This window comes from Bos indicus, chromosome 1 (assembly GCF_029378745.1).
Source record: "Bos indicus isolate NIAB-ARS_2022 breed Sahiwal x Tharparkar chromosome 1, NIAB-ARS_B.indTharparkar_mat_pri_1.0, whole genome shotgun sequence".
Classification (NCBI taxonomy): domain Eukaryota; kingdom Metazoa; phylum Chordata; class Mammalia; order Artiodactyla; family Bovidae; genus Bos; species Bos indicus.
This window is the reverse complement of record NC_091760.1, coordinates 52,536,536-52,554,060: the sequence shown is the minus strand read 5'-3', so window position 1 is coordinate 52,554,060 and position 17,525 is coordinate 52,536,536. Positions and strand designations below refer to the sequence as shown.

Sequence of the window (17,525 nt, the reverse complement as noted above, 5' to 3'; positions counted from 1 at the left end):
TAGTGCTTATAGTATTTTGTTTCTCTCTCTTATGTGACATTTTAGTGTTTATTTACTCTCTTAAATTTATATTCTTCATTATGTGCTGTGCTTAGTCGCTCAGTTGTGTCCAACTCTGTGACCCCATGGGCTGTAGCCTGCCAGGCTCCTCTGTCCACAGGGATTCTTCAGGCAAGAATACTGGAGTGGGTTGCTATGCCCTCCTCCAGGGGATCTTCCAACCTGGGGATTGAACCCAGGTCTTCTGCATTGCAGGTGAATTCTTTACTGCCTGAGCCATGAGGAAAGCCTCTTCTTCATTAGGGCAGATGTTAAAGATAGGGTGAAAAATATGATAGACTCTGCATTTAAGCTTTTTATAGTAATTTAGCAAAATGTAGAACAACAATATGATAATCATATAAGAAGGAGCCCAAGAGGTAGAAAAATAATCTCCCCATCCTTTTTCATTTTATCATTTTATTTCATTTCTTCTCTTTACTATTTTATTTTATTTGTATTCATTTTATTTTTTAAAATTACAAATCAGGAAAGCTGACTATCCTTTTTATGTATCTTTACACGATCCCTAGTACTCTAGTACTTTATACAAGTGCTTTATATAAGTTTGCACACATTTGTAGTAAATATCCGCTAAATGAAATATGAGCACTTACTTACTAGGAGCCTTTGTACTATGCTGTGCCTATGTAAACTAGATACACATTTGATTTCTACAGAGGAGAAGAGTGAAATTAGGAGGAATTTATATAAACCTGGAAGGAAGTATTAGAAATATTTGTTTCTATTCAAATGCTAAAGTATATTTAGAAACTTTTTAAATGAGAAAAACTAAGACATTAAAATTCCACCATGTCAGTACTTGAATCTCTTTTTAATGATTTTCATAAATTGCATATGAATTTTCAATATTTCTGTCTGTGAAGTTCTTATCAGATCTGGGTATATGCAGCCTACCTGGTAGAAACACAAAGATAGGTAGAGAGCAATGAATGATGATGCTTGTGTTTCAAAAGGAAGCTGAAACATTTTCTTTTTGGTCAAGAATTAATTTATCAGTGTTTCATTGTAAAAAATTCATAGTATATTGAAACATGCTTTTTGCCACCTTAATGGCATAACCCAAATTATCTGCTGTTATTAAATTGTTCTACTTAAATTGTATTGAATGCCAGTATCTAAGAAAACTGTAAGCATAAATGGTTTCTGAATTTCTTTGGATTACTGAGAAATGGATCTTCTCTGCAAATATACTGTTATACTATAGAGTATATGAGGCTTCCCGGGTAGCTCAAATGGTAAAGAATCTGCCTACAATGTGAAGGACGCAGGTTCAATTCCTGCATCGGGAAGATACCCTGGAGAAGGGGGCAACCCACTCCAGTATTCTTGCCTGGAGAATTCCATAGTCAGAGGAGCCTGGCGGGCTACAGTCCATGGGGTTGCCAAGAGTCGGACATGACTGAGCAACTAATACACATGTACTGTATATTTAGTTTTGCATATATAGTTTCTGTAACTACTGATATAAAGATATCTATATAGAGTAATGTAACAGTTTATTCTATTAATGTCTGCTATTTGAGAACATTTGCAGTATTAATAAGGGCTTTGCTGGTGGCTGAGATGGTAAAGACTCTGCCTGCAATGCAGGAAACGTGGGTTCGATCCCTGGGTCAGGAAGATCCCCTGGAGAAGGAAATGGCAATCCACTCCAGTATTCTTGCCTGGAAATACCCACGGACAGAGAAGTTTGGTGGGCTGTAGTCTATGGAATCGCAAAGAGTTGGACAGAACTCAATGACTAATACTTTCACTTTCACATTATTAATGGAACTTAGTCTAAGAGAGGGGCTTCTAACTTAATCTAAGTGTGGCGCTTGTGGTAAAGAACCCACATGCCAATGCAGGAGACATAAGAGTTGCGGGTTCCATCCCTGGGTCAGGATAATACCCTGACCCATGGAGGAGGGCATGGCAATCAACTCCAGAACTCTTGCCTGAGGACGCCATGGACAGAGGAACCTGGCGGGCTACAGTCCATAGCATCACAAAGAGTCAGACGTGACTTGGCACACACATGCTCAATCTAAGAAAAATTCAACTTAACATTGTTTTCTTTTTACATTTCACTCTGTGTGTGTGTGTGTGTGTGTGTGTGTGTATGCTTTGAGTAGCTTAGCCATTTCCAACTCTTTGCAACCCCATGGACTGTAGCCTGCCAGGCTCCTCCATCCATGGGATTTCCCAGGCAAGAAGAGTGAAGCAGGTTGCTAGTTCCTCCTCCAGGGGATCTTCCCAACTCAGGGATGGAACCCAAGTCTCCTGGGTCACCTGCACTAATAGGTGGCTTCTTTACCACTGAGTCACCTGGGAAGCCCTTTTATATTTTAATATTAGCTGTTAATACAAGAGATAGTCAAAATTATGATCACTATTATTCAGTTCAGTTCTGTTCAGTTGCTCAGTCGTGTCCGACTCTTTGCAACCCCATGAACCGCAGCATGCCAGGCCTCCCTGTCCATCACCAACTCCCAGAGTTCACTCAGACTCACATCCATCAAGTCAGTGATGCCATCCAGCCATCTCATCCTCTGTCATCCCCTTCTCCTCCTGCCCCCAATCCCTCCCAGCATCAGGGTCTTTTCCAATGAGTCAACTCTTCGCATGAGGTGGCCAAAGTACTGGAGTTTCAGCTTTAGCATCATTCCTTCCAAAGAAATCCCAGGGCTGATCTCCTTCAGAATGGACTGGTTGGATCTCCTTGCAGTCCAAGGGGCTCTCAAGAGTCTTCTCCAACACCATAGTTCAAAAGCATCAATTCTTCGGTGCTCAACTTTCTTCACAGTCCAACTCTCACATCCATACAACACCACAGGAAAAACCATAGTCTTGACTAGACGGACCTTTGTTGGCAAAGTAATGTCTCTGCTTTTGAAAATGCTATCTAGGTTGGTCATAACTTTCCTTCCAAGGAGTAAGCGTCTTTTAATTTCATGGCTGCAGTCACCATCTGCAGTGATTTTGGAGCCCCCCAAAATAAAGTCTGACACTGTTTCCACTGTTTCCCCATCTATTTGCCATGAAGTGATGGGACCGGATGCCATGATCTTCATTTTCTGAATGTTGAGCTTTAAGCCAACTTTTTCACTCTCCACTTTCACTTTCATCAAGAGGCTTTTGAGTTCCTCTTCACTTTCTGCCATAAGGGTGGTGTCATCTGCATATCTGAGGTTATTGATATTTCTCCTGGCAATCTTAATTCCAGCTTGTGTTTCTTCCAGTCCAGTGTTTCTCATGACGTACTCTGCATATAAGTTAAATAAGCAGGGTGACAATATACAGACTTCATGTACTCCTTTTCCTATTTGGAACCAGTCTGTTGTTCCATGTCCAATTCTAACTGTTGCTTCCTCACCTGCATACAGATTTCTCAAGAGGCAGGTCAGGTGGTCTGGTATTCCCATCTCTTTCAGAATTTTCCACAGTCTATTGTGATCCACACAGTCAAAGGCTTTGCATAGTCAATAAAGAAGATATAGATGTTTTTCTGGAACTCTCTTGCTTTTTCGATGATCCAGCGGATGTTGGCAATTTGATCTCTGGTTCCTCTGCTTTTTCTAAAACCAGCTTGAACATCATGAAGTTCACAGTTCATGTATTGCTGAAGCCTGGCTTGGAGAATTTTGAGCATTACTTTACTAGCATGTGAGATGAGTGCAATTGTGCGGTAGTTTGAACATTCTTTGGCATTGCCTTTCTTTGGGATTGGAATGAAACCTGACCTTTTCCAGTCCTGTGGCCACTGCTGAGTTTTCCAAATTTGCTGGCATATTGAGTGCAGCACTTTCACAGCATCATCTTTCAGGATTTGAAATAGCTCAACTGGAATTCCATCACCTCCACTAACTTTGTTTGCAGTGATGCTTTCTAAGGCCCACTTGACTTCACATTCCAGAATGTCTGGCTCTAGGTCAGTGATCACACCATCATGATTATCTGGGTCAAGAAGATCTTTTTTGTACAGTTCTTCTGTGTATTCTTGCCACCTCTTCTTAATGTCTTCTGCTTCTGTTAGGTCCATACCATTTCTGTCCTTTATCGAGCCCATCTTTGCATGAAATGTTCCCTTGGTATCTCTGATTTTCTTGAAGAGATCTCTAGTCTTTCCCATTCTGTTGTTTTCCTCTATTTCTTTGCATTGATCGCTGAGGAAGGCTTTCTTATCTCTTCTTGCTATTCTTTGGAACTCTGCATTCAGATGCTTATATCTTTTCTTTTCTCCTTTGCTTTTCACTTCTCTTCTTTTCACAGCTATTTGTAAGGCCTCCCCAGACAGCCATTTTGCTTTTTTGCATTTCTTTTCCATGGGGATGGTTTTGATCCCTGTCTCCTGTACAATGTCACGAACCTCAGTCCACAGTTCATCAGGCACTCTATCAGATCTAGTCCCTCAAATCTATTTCTCACTTCCACTGTATAATCATAAGGGATTACTATGTCAAAAATAATAAATGCTTGGTGTTAGTCTACCTACAATTCAGTTTTTGGTGTAAAGTTCTTTGGTTACAAGAAGGAATATTTAGTTTACTTCACTAATAGGTATATCTTCTAATACTGGATGGCCTCTTGGCATTTCTTCTGCTGTTGATTTTTAGCAATGTTATCTGTGATTACATGAATGGAGTTGACTCGTTTTGTTTATTCCAAATAAGAGTATATAATGGATTACTATGGTAACAAGGAGGTAGACAAATAATGGAACTGCCGAATAATTTCGAGACCAATAGATTAAGCCTAAGGCGCTTAGCCAAGATTCAGGAATAAAAGCCCATCTGAGACAGAGTGTGCACCAAAATTGGGAGCTTAACGGAGAAAACCAAAGAACGCTCTTTCTGCAAATGGCAGGGGTGAATTTTCCACAATTTTTTCCCCTCTGTGGCTAGGGACAATCTTGGGCCCTTCAAGAGCTCACTCGGGCCCTTCTCTTGACAGCTTGGCCACCTGAGACCCCTGCGCAAGGGCGGATCAGGAAGCTGCAGGTGGCGGGGAAAGAGAAATTGAGGATAAGGCCAGGTGCAATGGAGAAGGCAATGGCAACCCACTCCAGTACTCTTGCCTGGAAAATCCCATGGATGGAGGAGTCTGGTAGGTACAGTCCACGGGGTGGCGAAGAGTCAGACACGACTGAACAACTTCAATTTCACTTTTCACTTTCATGCATTGGAGAAGGAAATGGCAACCCGCTCCAGTTTTCTTGCCTGGAGAATCCCAGGGACTGCGGAGCCTGGTGGGCTGCCGTCTATGGGATCGCACAGAGTCGGACACGACTGAAGCGACTTAGCATCAGCAGGGGCAGCAGCAGCCAGGTGCAAAGGTACCACCCTCTAGAGCGCAGGCGCAGAGTCCTCGGCTGGAGCGTGTGAGCGGAGGAGCATTAACTATGCGTGGAAAGTTTGGAACTATTTTCTCGTGGTGGTGGTAAGAACTGTATTTTAAACAGCGTAAAGGCCTCTTTTAATTTAGTATTTCGTGATTCTTCTTCACATCAGGCATTGCCTGAAAGCCTGTTAGAAAGTGCTAACCTCGGAGTTTCATACGTGCGGTGGCTTCGTGTCGAGTAATATTATCCCAAGGCATTTTGTAAGTGCTTCATTGCATAAGGTGCCGGGCTAGGTGCTGATGAAGGAGATAGCATAGACTGTGTTCCCATCCTCAAGTTATTTTTAACAGAATGTGAGACGAATAAAAAGAAGTCCGAAAGCAAAGAATTAGAAGAAAAAGTGAGTAAGGTGGATAGCGTTTTGTTTGTAATTCAATGAAATGTCTTTGGGGACGTTTGGTTAGTACCGGATGGAGTGGTTAAACCGTTGAAGATACAAACCTCAAATTATCCACTTGAAGTTGGAATTCGTGAATATAGATCCCTTCTATACAGCAAGGAATCTGCCCGTGTATCTCTCTCTCTCTCTCTTTTGCCTTTAATCCCAGATCTTCTCTGTCTGGATGACTGAAAACAATGGAAATTATTAGACCTCCTCATAATTAATCACTCTTACCAAGGCCAGATTGACAGATATGGTTGGGATTTAGGGAAAAAAAATAGCCGATATAACTTGGAAAATAAAAATGAATGTGCTGCTGAGATGTTGAAAATATATTGTTAAATAGACTAAGAGACATAGGAAATAATTTATCTTATGTTTTAGGCTGGGTAATATGAGGTTTATATTTAAATGGTCTCTTCTCTCAATTCAAATTGCTTTAGGCTTTGGTTATTTAAAAATATTTTGTATTCATGAACACTTATTTTATAATTGGTGGGAATGTTTGCTTGTGGCCCAACTCTAATTTGTAATCTGGAAAGTTGATTTACTTATTCATTCCACATCTATTGTATATTTACTGTTTGCCAGATACGATGACAGTGATTGTCCTTCACATTCATTTTAGAGCATACTTAAAATTTTGTGAGGTTCATTTACCTAAATTCCAAGAAATTGTGTATGGAGAACAAATCAAGGCAAGAGCAAGTGGGTCTATTACATTTTGTCTAGATCTCTATTGTAGCACTTAGCGAAATTTTGCCTGCTGGAATGAGAGTAGTGCATGGTCTGGAGTTGATCATCAGCATGTTCTCAGCATCTGACACAAAACTTGAAACCTGATAGAGACCCAACAAGGGAGATTTGGATGAATTAAAGCACCACATAAACATACATTGTTCTTTTTAAAGACGTGTTTATTTTTATTGGATATTAAGAAAAAGCAAAATCTTTTTGTTAAATCCCTTGTTTCCGAAAAATCTTTCAGAATTTGACAGAATATTGATCTGAAGCACTTTGACTTGACTTTGATCTGAAGAACTAAGATTCCTTCTTAGTGGAATCTGATTAAAATCATTTTTGTGATAATTAAGATCTTCAGGTCCCAGCTGAGTATTTGCTTGATATTTATGAGAACAAATATTTTATATTCATCTTAATATTTTCCAATTTGCCTGGTGGGTAAAACCAGAGTTTGGAGAAACAGTTCTTGTTTGGGAGATGCTAATGATGGTCTTTCTGAGAAACCCTTCTTATTCATCCAGCATTTGTAGCTTTCTATGTATTCAGGGGTTTATGTCCATAAATACATATTTATAAGTGCTTTGAGTATGAAACAATGCTGAAAGGAGGCAACGATCATATGCAGCCAGAGGATTATGTAATTCACATGAGATTCTTGATGATTCCCATTTAGGGTGGGAGTTAATAGTAGTACCCTGGAGTAAAATCCCTGGTGCTGCATTTATTAGATATCGTATGGGATTGACCATTAAGTAAATTGTTCACTGCACAAAGAAACCCATGAAAGGTGCAAACTTTATATCATGCTGCTAAGTAGCTTAAAATCGTGTTCGACTCTTTGTGACCCTATGGCCTGTAGCCTGCCAGGCTCGTTTGTCCATGGGTTTTCCCAGGCAAGAATACCATAGTGGGTTGCTGTTTCCTTCTCCAGGGGCTCTTCCTAACCCAGGGATTGAACCTACATCTCCTGCATTGCAGGCAGATTCTTTATTGCTGAGCCATCAGGTCATAGACTTATCAATTTGAATATTTATTAAGACAATTTTATGGCAGAAGGTAATATGTTTTCTTGTTCTAATAGAATTAGTATATTATGGTACATTTTCTGACAAATGGAAGTGAAGTGTCTTGAGGAAAAGGTACTTTTTTGTGTGTGTGCAAATCCTCTGTATAGGGTAGTGGTGGCCTGAACTTGGACAAGTTACGTAACTCCTTTGGCCTTTAAGTGAAGATATTAATACCTACCTCACTAAATTGGTTGATAGTACTAGACATGTCTGGCATATCATCAGCATTCAATAAATGTTTTTGAATGAATACAAAAGTACTTAGTTTAATGTATGTGATAAAGCTTTGATAAGTTGCAGCTCACTTTTGCTTTGATTAAGAGGAATTTTAGAGGGTTTAAATGTATGTGTAAATACGTATATTTGAATCTTTGAGCTTGTTAAGTGTTTCACACTTTATACTTACTACTCTGTGGTATTACCTAGGATGTCCTTACTGACATGCTTGGTGTCCTTTTTTATTTTCTTGAGTTGTACACATCCAGCATAAAGAAAATTATGATAATATGACCTACTGAAAGGAAAATAGTGTCTCACAGTTATGTTTCTTTTGGAATCCTAAAATCCTGGAATCCTAGGTTTAAGAAGGGACTGTTTGAATTTCCCTTTATCAAGTATATATTAGTTGTTACATGAAAGTATATATTCTGTGCACTAGTACTCTAAAGATAAATAAGTTACTATTGTCAAGTAGTTACAGTTCTTTGCACGAACATTTCCAAGGACAATTCACAATTACTAGCTTAATTTTTAGGAATCTCTCTTATGACCATTCAAAATTTGTCTTCCTGTAACTTTCATTTATTGGTGTTAGCTTTACTCTTTGGGTCACAAAAAATGTCAGATTCTGTGATATAAATATCTTTCTTATTAAGATAATTAACTTTTTTTTTTTCTCAAGGAGCTTCTGTTCTTCAAATTAAACATCACTGTATCCTGCTGTTTCTCAAGCCTCTTCTTCATCATCTTTCTCACTCCCATGAGTGCCTTTCAGGTCATCTACTTACCTCTAAAGGTGTAGTATGTGCTAAGTTGCTTCAGTCACGTCCAAGTCTTTGGGGCCCTATGGCCTGTAGCCTGCCAGGCTCCTCTGTCCATAGAGTTCTCCAGGCAAGAATACTGGAGTGGGTTGTCGTTTCCTTCTCCAGGGGATCCTTCCAACCCAGGGACTACACCTGTGTTTCTTATGTCTCTTGCATTGGCAGGCAGGTTCTTTACCACTAGCACCACCTGGGAAGCCCAAAGCTGTGGGAGCCACGGGGTATTCAGGGCTCCAGATGTAGTGCGACCATTGCAGGATGCAGCCGTATACTTCCTGCTTTCCAGATTCTGTCCCTGAATCTCCCTGAGGGATCTACTCAAAAGTACTGTGTTTATTTTGCACAAGTTGCCATGTAAGGTATTTGGGGGAAAAGGACAAATGACCTTCTTAATTTCTTGAAGCACTTCTCATATACTCTATGTGACATTCCAAATGGGAATTATAATGAGGCAACCTGAATTCCAACAACACAAGAGAAGACTCTACACATGGACATCACCAGATGGTCAACACCGAAATCAGATTGATTATATTCTTTGCAGCCAAAGATGGAGAAGCTCTATACAGTCAGCAAAAACAAGACCAGGAGCTGACTGTGGCTCAGACCATGAACTCCTTATTGCCAAATTCAGACTGAAATTGAAGAAAGTAGGGAAAACCACTAGACCATTCAGGTATGACCTAAATCAAATCCCTTATGATTATACAGTGGAAGTGAGAAATAGATTTAAGGGCATAGATCTGATAGATAGAGTGCCTGATGAACTATGGAATGAGGTTCATGACATTGTACAGGAGACAGGGATCAAGACCATTCCCATGGAAAAGAAATGCAAAAAAGCAAAATGGCTGTCTGGGGAGGCCTTACAAATAGCTGTGAAAAGAAGAGAAGCGAAAAGCAAAAGAGAAAAGGAAAGATATAAGCATCTGAATGCAGAGTTACAAAGAATAGCAAGAAGAGATAAGAAAGTCTTCCTCAGCAATCAATGCAAAGAAATAGAGGAAAACAACAGAATGGGAAAGACTAGAGATCTCTTCAAGAAAATCAGAGATACCAGAGGAACATTCATGCAAAGATTAGCTCAATAAAGGACAGAAATGGTATGGACCTAACAGAAGCAGAAGATATTAAGAAGAGGTGGCAAGAATACACAGAAGAACTGTACAAAAAAGATCTTCATGACCCAGATAATCACGATGGTGTGATCACTCACCTAGAGCCAGACATCCTGGAATGTGAAGTGAAGTGGGCCTTAGAAAGCATCACTACGAACAAAGCTAGTGGAGGTGATAGAATTCCAGTTGAGCTATTCCAAATCCTGAAAGATGATGCTGTGAAAGTGCTGCACTCAATATGCCAGCAAATTTGGAAAACTCAGCAGTGGCCACAGGACTGGAAAAGGTCCGTTTTCATTCCAATCCCAAAGAAAGGCAATGCCAAAGAATGCTCAAACTACCGCACAATTGCACTCATCTCGCATGCTAGTGAAATAATGCTCAAAATTCTCCAAGCCAGGCTTCAGCAATATGTGAACTGTGAACTTCCAGATGTTCAAGCTGGTTTTAGAAAAGGCAGAGGAACCAGAGATCAAACTCCCAACATCTGCTGGATCATGGAAAAAGCAAGAGAGTTCCAGAAAAACATCTATTTCTTCTTTATTGACTATGCAAAGCCTTTGACTGTGTGGATCACAATAGACTGTGGAAAATTCTGAAAGAGATGGGAATACCAGACCACCTGACCTGCCTCTTGAGAAATTTGTATGTGGGTCAGGAAGCAACAGTTAGAACTGGACATGGAACAACAGACTGGTTCCAAATAGGAAAAGGAGTACGTCAAGGCTGTATATTGTCACCCTGCTTATTTAACTTATATGCAGAGTACATCATGAGAAACGATGGACTGGAAGAAGCACAAGCTGGAATCAAGATTGCCAGGAGAAATATCAATAACCTCAGATATGCAGATGACACCACCCTTATGGCAGAAAGTGAAGAGGAACTAAAAAACCTCTTGATGAAGGTGAAAATGGAGAGTGAAAAAGTTGGCTTAAAGCTCAACATTCAGAAAATGAAGATCATGGCATCCGGTCCCATCACTTCATGGGAAATAGATGGGGAAACAGTGTCAAACTTTATTTTTGGGGGCTCCAAAATCACTGCAGATGGTGACTGCAGCCATGAAATTAAAAGACGCTTACTCCTTGGAAGGAAAGTTACGACCAACCTAGACAGCATATTCAAAAGCAGAGACATTACTTTGCCAACAAAGTTTCGTCTAGTCAAGGCTATGGTTTTTCCTGTGGTCATGTATGGATGTGAGAGTTAGACTGTGAAGAAGGCTGAGCGCCGAAGAATTGATGCTTTTGAACTGTGGTGTTGGAGAAGACTCTTGAGAGTCCCTTGGACTGCAAGGAGGTCCAACCAGTCCATTCTGAAGGAGATCAGCCCTGGGATTTCTTTGGAAGGAATGATGCTGAAGCTGAAACTCCAGTACTTTGACCACCTCATGTGAAGAGTTGACTCATTGGAAAAGACTCTGATGCTGAGAGGGATTGGGGGCAGGAGGAGAACGGGACGACAGAGGATGAGATGGCTGGATGGCATCATTGACTCGATGGACATGAGTCTGAGTGAACTCCGGGAGTTGGTGATGGACAGAGAGGCCTGGCGTGCTGCGATTCATGGTGTCGCAAAGAGTCGGACATGACTGAGGGACTGATCTGATCTGATCTGATCTGAACCTGAATTCTGGGTTATTGAATTATTATTTGGAAGGCATTTTTGGTCCAGTTGATTAAAGTCACTGTTGTTCATGCATTTTCTGACAGCTTAGAGATTTCTGACCAGTGGAGGAAGGATTTCTATAGTTTTGCATGATCTATTTCTATAAATTACTCTCTCACTGAAACTTTTTATTTTATTTAATTTTTGTGAACAAAGAACATGACAGGGAAAAATTGTTCTACTTATAACTCTAAGCACTTTACTAAAAAGCCTTGGTATCTTCTCAGCATTTTTATTGACGAAACTCTCTTTATACCAGGTGTACTCTGACTCAGTGTTTGGGACAAGTAGCCTTGCCTAGCAGAACACCAGAAGATACCAATTACAACTCAGTGACAATTGATAGGTGTGTACACTGCTTTAGTCATTTTGGTGGAAGTGAAATGTTAATTGCTCAGTCATGTCCAACTCTTTGTGACCCCACGAGCTGTAGCCTGCCAGGCTTGTCTGTCCATGGGATTCTCCAGGCAAGAATACTGGAGTGGGTTGCCATTCCCTTTTCCAGAGGATCTTCCCAACCCTGGGATCAAACCCAGGTCTCCCGCATTGCAGGCAGATTCTGTACTGTTTGAGCTACAGGGAAGTCCTTTTAGTAAAAGGAAAGGAGAAAGAGAGATGCAATAATTTTTTGGAAGGTGGGGAGAGGGAAGAAAACTCTACTTAAATAAGGGGGGAGTGTTTGGAAGCAGTGTGGATTAGAATTGGAGGGGCAGTGTGTTAGTTTCCTAGGACTGCCATAACAAATTACCACAAACTTTGTGGCTTAAAACAACAGAGATTTGTTCTCTCCTAGCCAGGAGGCCAGAAGTCCAAAATCAAGGTGTTGGTAAGGCCATGCTCCCTCTGGAGGCTCCATGGAAGAATCCTTCCTTGCTTTCTTCCAGCTTTGAAGGTTCCTAGGCATTCCGGAGAAGGCAATGGCACTGCACTCCAGTACTTTTGCCTGGAAATCCCATGGATGGAAGAGCCTGGTAGGCTGCAGTCCATGGGGTCTCGAAGAGTCAGACACGACTGAGCAACTTCACTTTCACTTTTCACTTTCATGCATTGGAGAAGGAAATGGCAACCCACTCCAGTGTTCTTGCCTGGAGAATCCCAGGGATGGGGGAGCCTGGTGGGCTGCCGTCTATGGGGTCGCACAGAGTCGGACATGACTGAAGCGACTTAGCAGCAGCAGCAGCAGCAGGCATTCCATTCGGAGAAGGCAATGGCACCCCACTCCAGTACTCTTGCCTGGAAAATCCCATGGATGGAGGATCCTGGTGGCCTGGAGTCCATGGGGTCACACAGAGTCGGACACAACTGAATCTACTTAGCGGCAGGCATTCTTTGGCTTGTAGGTGCATTGTTCCTGTCTGTCTGTTTTCATGTGGCTTTCTTTCCTGTGTCTCCTTGTGTCTGTCCAGATCTCTCTCTCCTTTTCTTATAAAGGCACCAGTCATTGGATTAGGACCCAATCTAAGAAGAAGTAAAGAGCCTCTTGATGAAAGTGAAAGAGGAGAGTGAAAAAATTGGCTTAAAACTCAACATTCAGAAAACTAAGATCATGGCATCTGGTCTCATCACTTCATGGCAAATAGATGAGGAAACAATGGAAACAGTGATATACTTTATTTTTTAGGCTCCAAAATCACTGCAGATGGTGACTACAGCCGTGAAATTAAAAGACGCTTGCTCTTTGGAAGAAAAGCTATGACCAACCTAGATAGGATATTAAAAAGCAGAGACATTACTTTGCCAACAAAGGTCCATCTAGTCAAGGCTATGGTTTTTCCAGTGGTCATGTATGGATGTGAGAGTTGGACTATAAAGAAAGCTAAGTGCCGAAGAATTGATGCTTTTGAACTGTGGTGTTGGAGAAGACTCTTGAGAGTCCCTTGGACACTAGGAGATCCAACCAGTCCATCCTAAAGGAAATCATCCCTGGGTGTTCATTGGAAGGACTGATGCTGAAGCTGAAACTCCAATACTTTGGCCACCTGATGCAAAGAACTGACTCATTGGAAGAGACCCTGATGCTGGGAAAGATTTAATGCAGGAGGAGAAAGGGATGAGAAGGGGACAACAGAGGATGAGATGGTTGGAAGGTGTCACCGACTCAATGGACATGAGTTTGAGTAAACTCTGGGAGCTGGTGATGGACAGGGAGGTCTGGCATGCTGTAATCCATGGGGTCACAAAGAGTCAGACACGACTGAGTGACTGAACCGAACTAATCCAGCATAATCTCATTTTAACTCGATTACATGTTAAGACATTTTTTTTCCCCAAATAAAGTCATATTTACTGGTACTAGGGGTTAGTATTTGAATGTATCTTTTTGGGAACACAGTTTAACCCACAACAGGTGAGACAGCACTAAATCAGGGAACACTTAAATGATAGATAGAAGACTTAGGTTTTATTTACAAGCCAGTGAAATTGCTGTAAATTTTAAGCAAGAGTATAGTTGGTAAAGGAAGGTCTGGTAGCAAGCAGTATGCTTCAGTATACTGAATTGAAAATGAAGTTTAGCGGCTAGGATATTAATTAGTTGCAATGTTCCAGGAATAACATGAAGGGAAGTTTATCAAGGAAGATGGAGAAGAGTGTATTTTCCAAAGGTAGCTCCAAAATTGTCCTCATACCACTTGCTCTTCTGTAACGAGACCGCCTTAAACCTTATCAGTAGTTGGTGTCTGTTTCTTTACCCATGAACACGGGCAGAGTCACTGACTGATTGACCAATAGAATAGGGTGAAAGTGATACCACCCAGTTATATGCAAAGACTTTCCTTGGCCCAGCAGCTTTAACTCCCATAGTTGTGACATAGGTGGTCTTCCCTGAGATCACCATGCTTGGTGTGTCTCAATTTGGTATTTCTGATCCATATGGAGAGGCCCTAGAGGAAGACCGTGAGTTGAGGCAAGTGAGTTTTCTCGGGTGCAAAATTTAAGGAGATGCTGTCTCTCAGGTGTACTTGCACAATACTGAGAGTGAGCGCCTCCTTAAATTTTGCACACTGGGAGAGTCACTCTTAAGAAGGCACTCATTCTCAAGGTTCAGTAAGTAGGGTGGCAGCACTTGGGAATTTGTGCCTCCTTAAATTTTGTGCCCCAGGCACCTCTTGTTGCCTTACCCTAGTCCTTGCCCTTCCTGGAAGATGACATACCAAGTGGAGAGAAAGACAGAGAGGGAGAAGGGCAGGAGGGAGGAGAGAAAGAGCGGGTAGTGAGATTGAGCAGATGAAAGAGAGAGAATGAAGTACCAGAGAGGTGCAATACATTTAAGTGAGGAAACCGTCTTGAATATTGATCCTCTGGCCTCAGTTACTAGTTTGCACCAGGTGGATGAGATGAACCACTAAGTTGCTGCTGCTGCTGCTAAGTCGCTTCAGTCGTGTCCGACTCTGTGCGACCCCATAGACGTCAGCCCACCAGGCTTCCCCGTCCCTGGGATTCTCCAGGCAAGAACACTGGAGTGAGTGGGTTGCCATTTCCTTCTCCAATGCATGAAAGTGAAAAGTGAAAGTGAAGTCGCTCAGTTGTGTCCGACTCTTATCGACCCCATGGACTGCAGCCTACCAGGCTCCTCCGTCCATGGGATTTTCCAGGCAAGAGTACTGGAGTGGGGTGCCATTGCCTTCTCCAACCATGAAGTTGAGTACTTGTTAATTCCTGACCCACAAAATCATGAGTGAGTTTGTTATACAGCAGTATATTACCCAAAGTACTCTCAAGTCTTGCCAGATTTATGTAGGGTTGATAGTTGACTGAGAAATACCAGGTAGCTTTGTATTTATGCAATTCTGATGGAGCAGAATATGTCTGATTGCTACTTAGGGAGAAGGGATAAAGAAAGAGATGGAGAGAGATTATAGTCACTGTCAGCCTAGGAAACAGAATTTAAAGCCTTGCTTCTTCAGCTCACTGCTTAAACTACATAGCCATGCAACTTTTAATGTTTGAAGTTGGCCAGAAAAAAAGATATATACATTCACAGTTTGAGTCTTTATAGAAACAAAGTCTGTTTTGATCTATGACATGTAAGATGTTGTGAAATTCTTATTTCTTTAAGCAGATGGTCTGAATTATGATGCTAAATAAGTACAATTGTCCTTGGATCTCATTAACCCTCATATGAGATGGGGGGAAGTCTGTATACTTATTTCTTCTTGGCTTTGTCTGAACAAATTAAGCTTTGAATGAAAAGTTTATTTTTACAAAGGCTGAATTTACTAATCTACTAATTTTTTATTGAGTACCTGTGTTTCACAGTAATTTACACATTCTTTCAAATGGTTGTTGGCATATTTATTTATTTTCCTTTGAGTACTTTATAATTACTGGTAAACAAGGCTGAGAAAAAGGAAAATGTGGAAGAAAAAAGTCAAGAAAGGAATTATTTGGTAGAGGAGGTGTATTGCATACAAAATTAAATATGATATTTTTATAAGCCTTCAGTTCATTTTATATATGTCTCTGCTACTCCTACAAGTGGGCAGTGAGTAAAGATTTCCTGACCCACTGTTCATTTCAACAGGGTGTTAGACATGTTTATGACCTCCTCTGCTGCTGCTGCTGCTGCTAAGTTGCTTTAGTCGTGTCCGACTCTGCAACCCCATAGACCGCAGCCCACCAGGCTCCTCCGTCCATTGGATTTTCCAGGCAAGAGTACTGGAGTGGATTGCCATTGCCTTCTCTGATGACCTCCTGGAGTACTTATAATTGGACTACACAATTTAGCACCTAATTATATACTGTCTTGTATTGTTCATTATTATATCATTGTATGATTCTTGTTCCCACAAGTAGATTACATGATCTTAAAAGGCAGGGACCGTATCTTATACTTCTGTGTTTGCATTCAATTTAGTATAGTGCTGGGCATGGTATTCACTTGGGAAAGTTTTAATTGATAGACGTATATTAAGTAATTCTAGTCCCTCAGACGGAGAAGGCAATGGGACCCCACTCCAGTACTCTTGCCTGGAAAATCCCCATGAATAGAGGAGCCTGGTGGGCTGCAGTCCACGGGGTCTCTAAGAGTCAGACACGACTGAGCGACTTCACTTTCACTTTTCCCTTTCATGCATCGGAGAAGGAAATGGCAAGCCACTCCATTGTTCCTGCCTGGAGAATCCCAGGGATGGGGGAGCCTGGTGGGCTGCCATCTATGGGGTTGCACAGAGTCAGACATGACTGAAGCGACTTAGCAGCAGCAGCAGTCCCTCAGAATTCATGAATGTGTCTATGGAGCATTTGTTATAGCTCTGGAATTAAGGGCACAGAGATAGGCAAGTTACTTTTCCTTTCCCCAGGGAATTTGTCACTAAGTGGAAGTTCCAAGGTGAAGGATTGCTTTGACTGATGAAGTCACTTCTTCTTTTTTCCTTTAGTGTCAGACCAGGGCAATTGAGAAGCAGAGAGGCATGTGCCGTTGTACTACCATTACCATTTTGATACAGATGATGGTTGACATTTTGTCCCCTGCATTTCTTCAGTTGGACAAGCCAACTAATGGTGTCTGGAGAAGGATGGGTATCTCTTTTGGCTGAGTGGTTAGGCTAAGTGCGTTGGCAGGCTTTACTTTTCTCTTGTTTTGAGTGAGCATGCTTTTTCTCAGGGCATTAGATTTACATTATTATTTTTTATTGTAGTAAAATGTAGATAATGCAAATATTCCCATTTTAATCATTCTTTAAAAATTTTTTAAATCCAAATATAATTGATTTACAATGTTGCATTTGTTTCAGGTGTATAACAAAGTGATTCAGTTTATATATATATATATATATATATATATATATATATATATATATATACACACACATATATATATATATTCAGTTCAGTTCAGTCGCTCAGTCATGTCTGACTCTTTGCTACCCCATGAACCACAGCACGCCAGGCTTCCCTGTCCATCACCAATTCTCAGAGTCCACCAAAACCCAAGTCCATTGAGTCAGTGATGCCATCTAGCCATCTCATCCTCTGTCGTCCCCTTCTCCTCCTGCCCTCAATCTTTCCCAGCATCAGGGTCTTTTCCAATGAGTCAGCTCTTCACATCAGGTGGCCAAA

General features: G+C 41.2%; 1 pseudogene; it reads right to left on the bottom strand.

The window, feature by feature from the left end:
- Positions 1-4,540: 4,540 nt before the first annotated feature.
- LOC109562385 (phosphatidylinositol N-acetylglucosaminyltransferase subunit P pseudogene) overlaps positions 4,541-17,525 on the bottom strand; it is a 34,665-nt pseudogene continuing 21,680 nt past the window's right edge.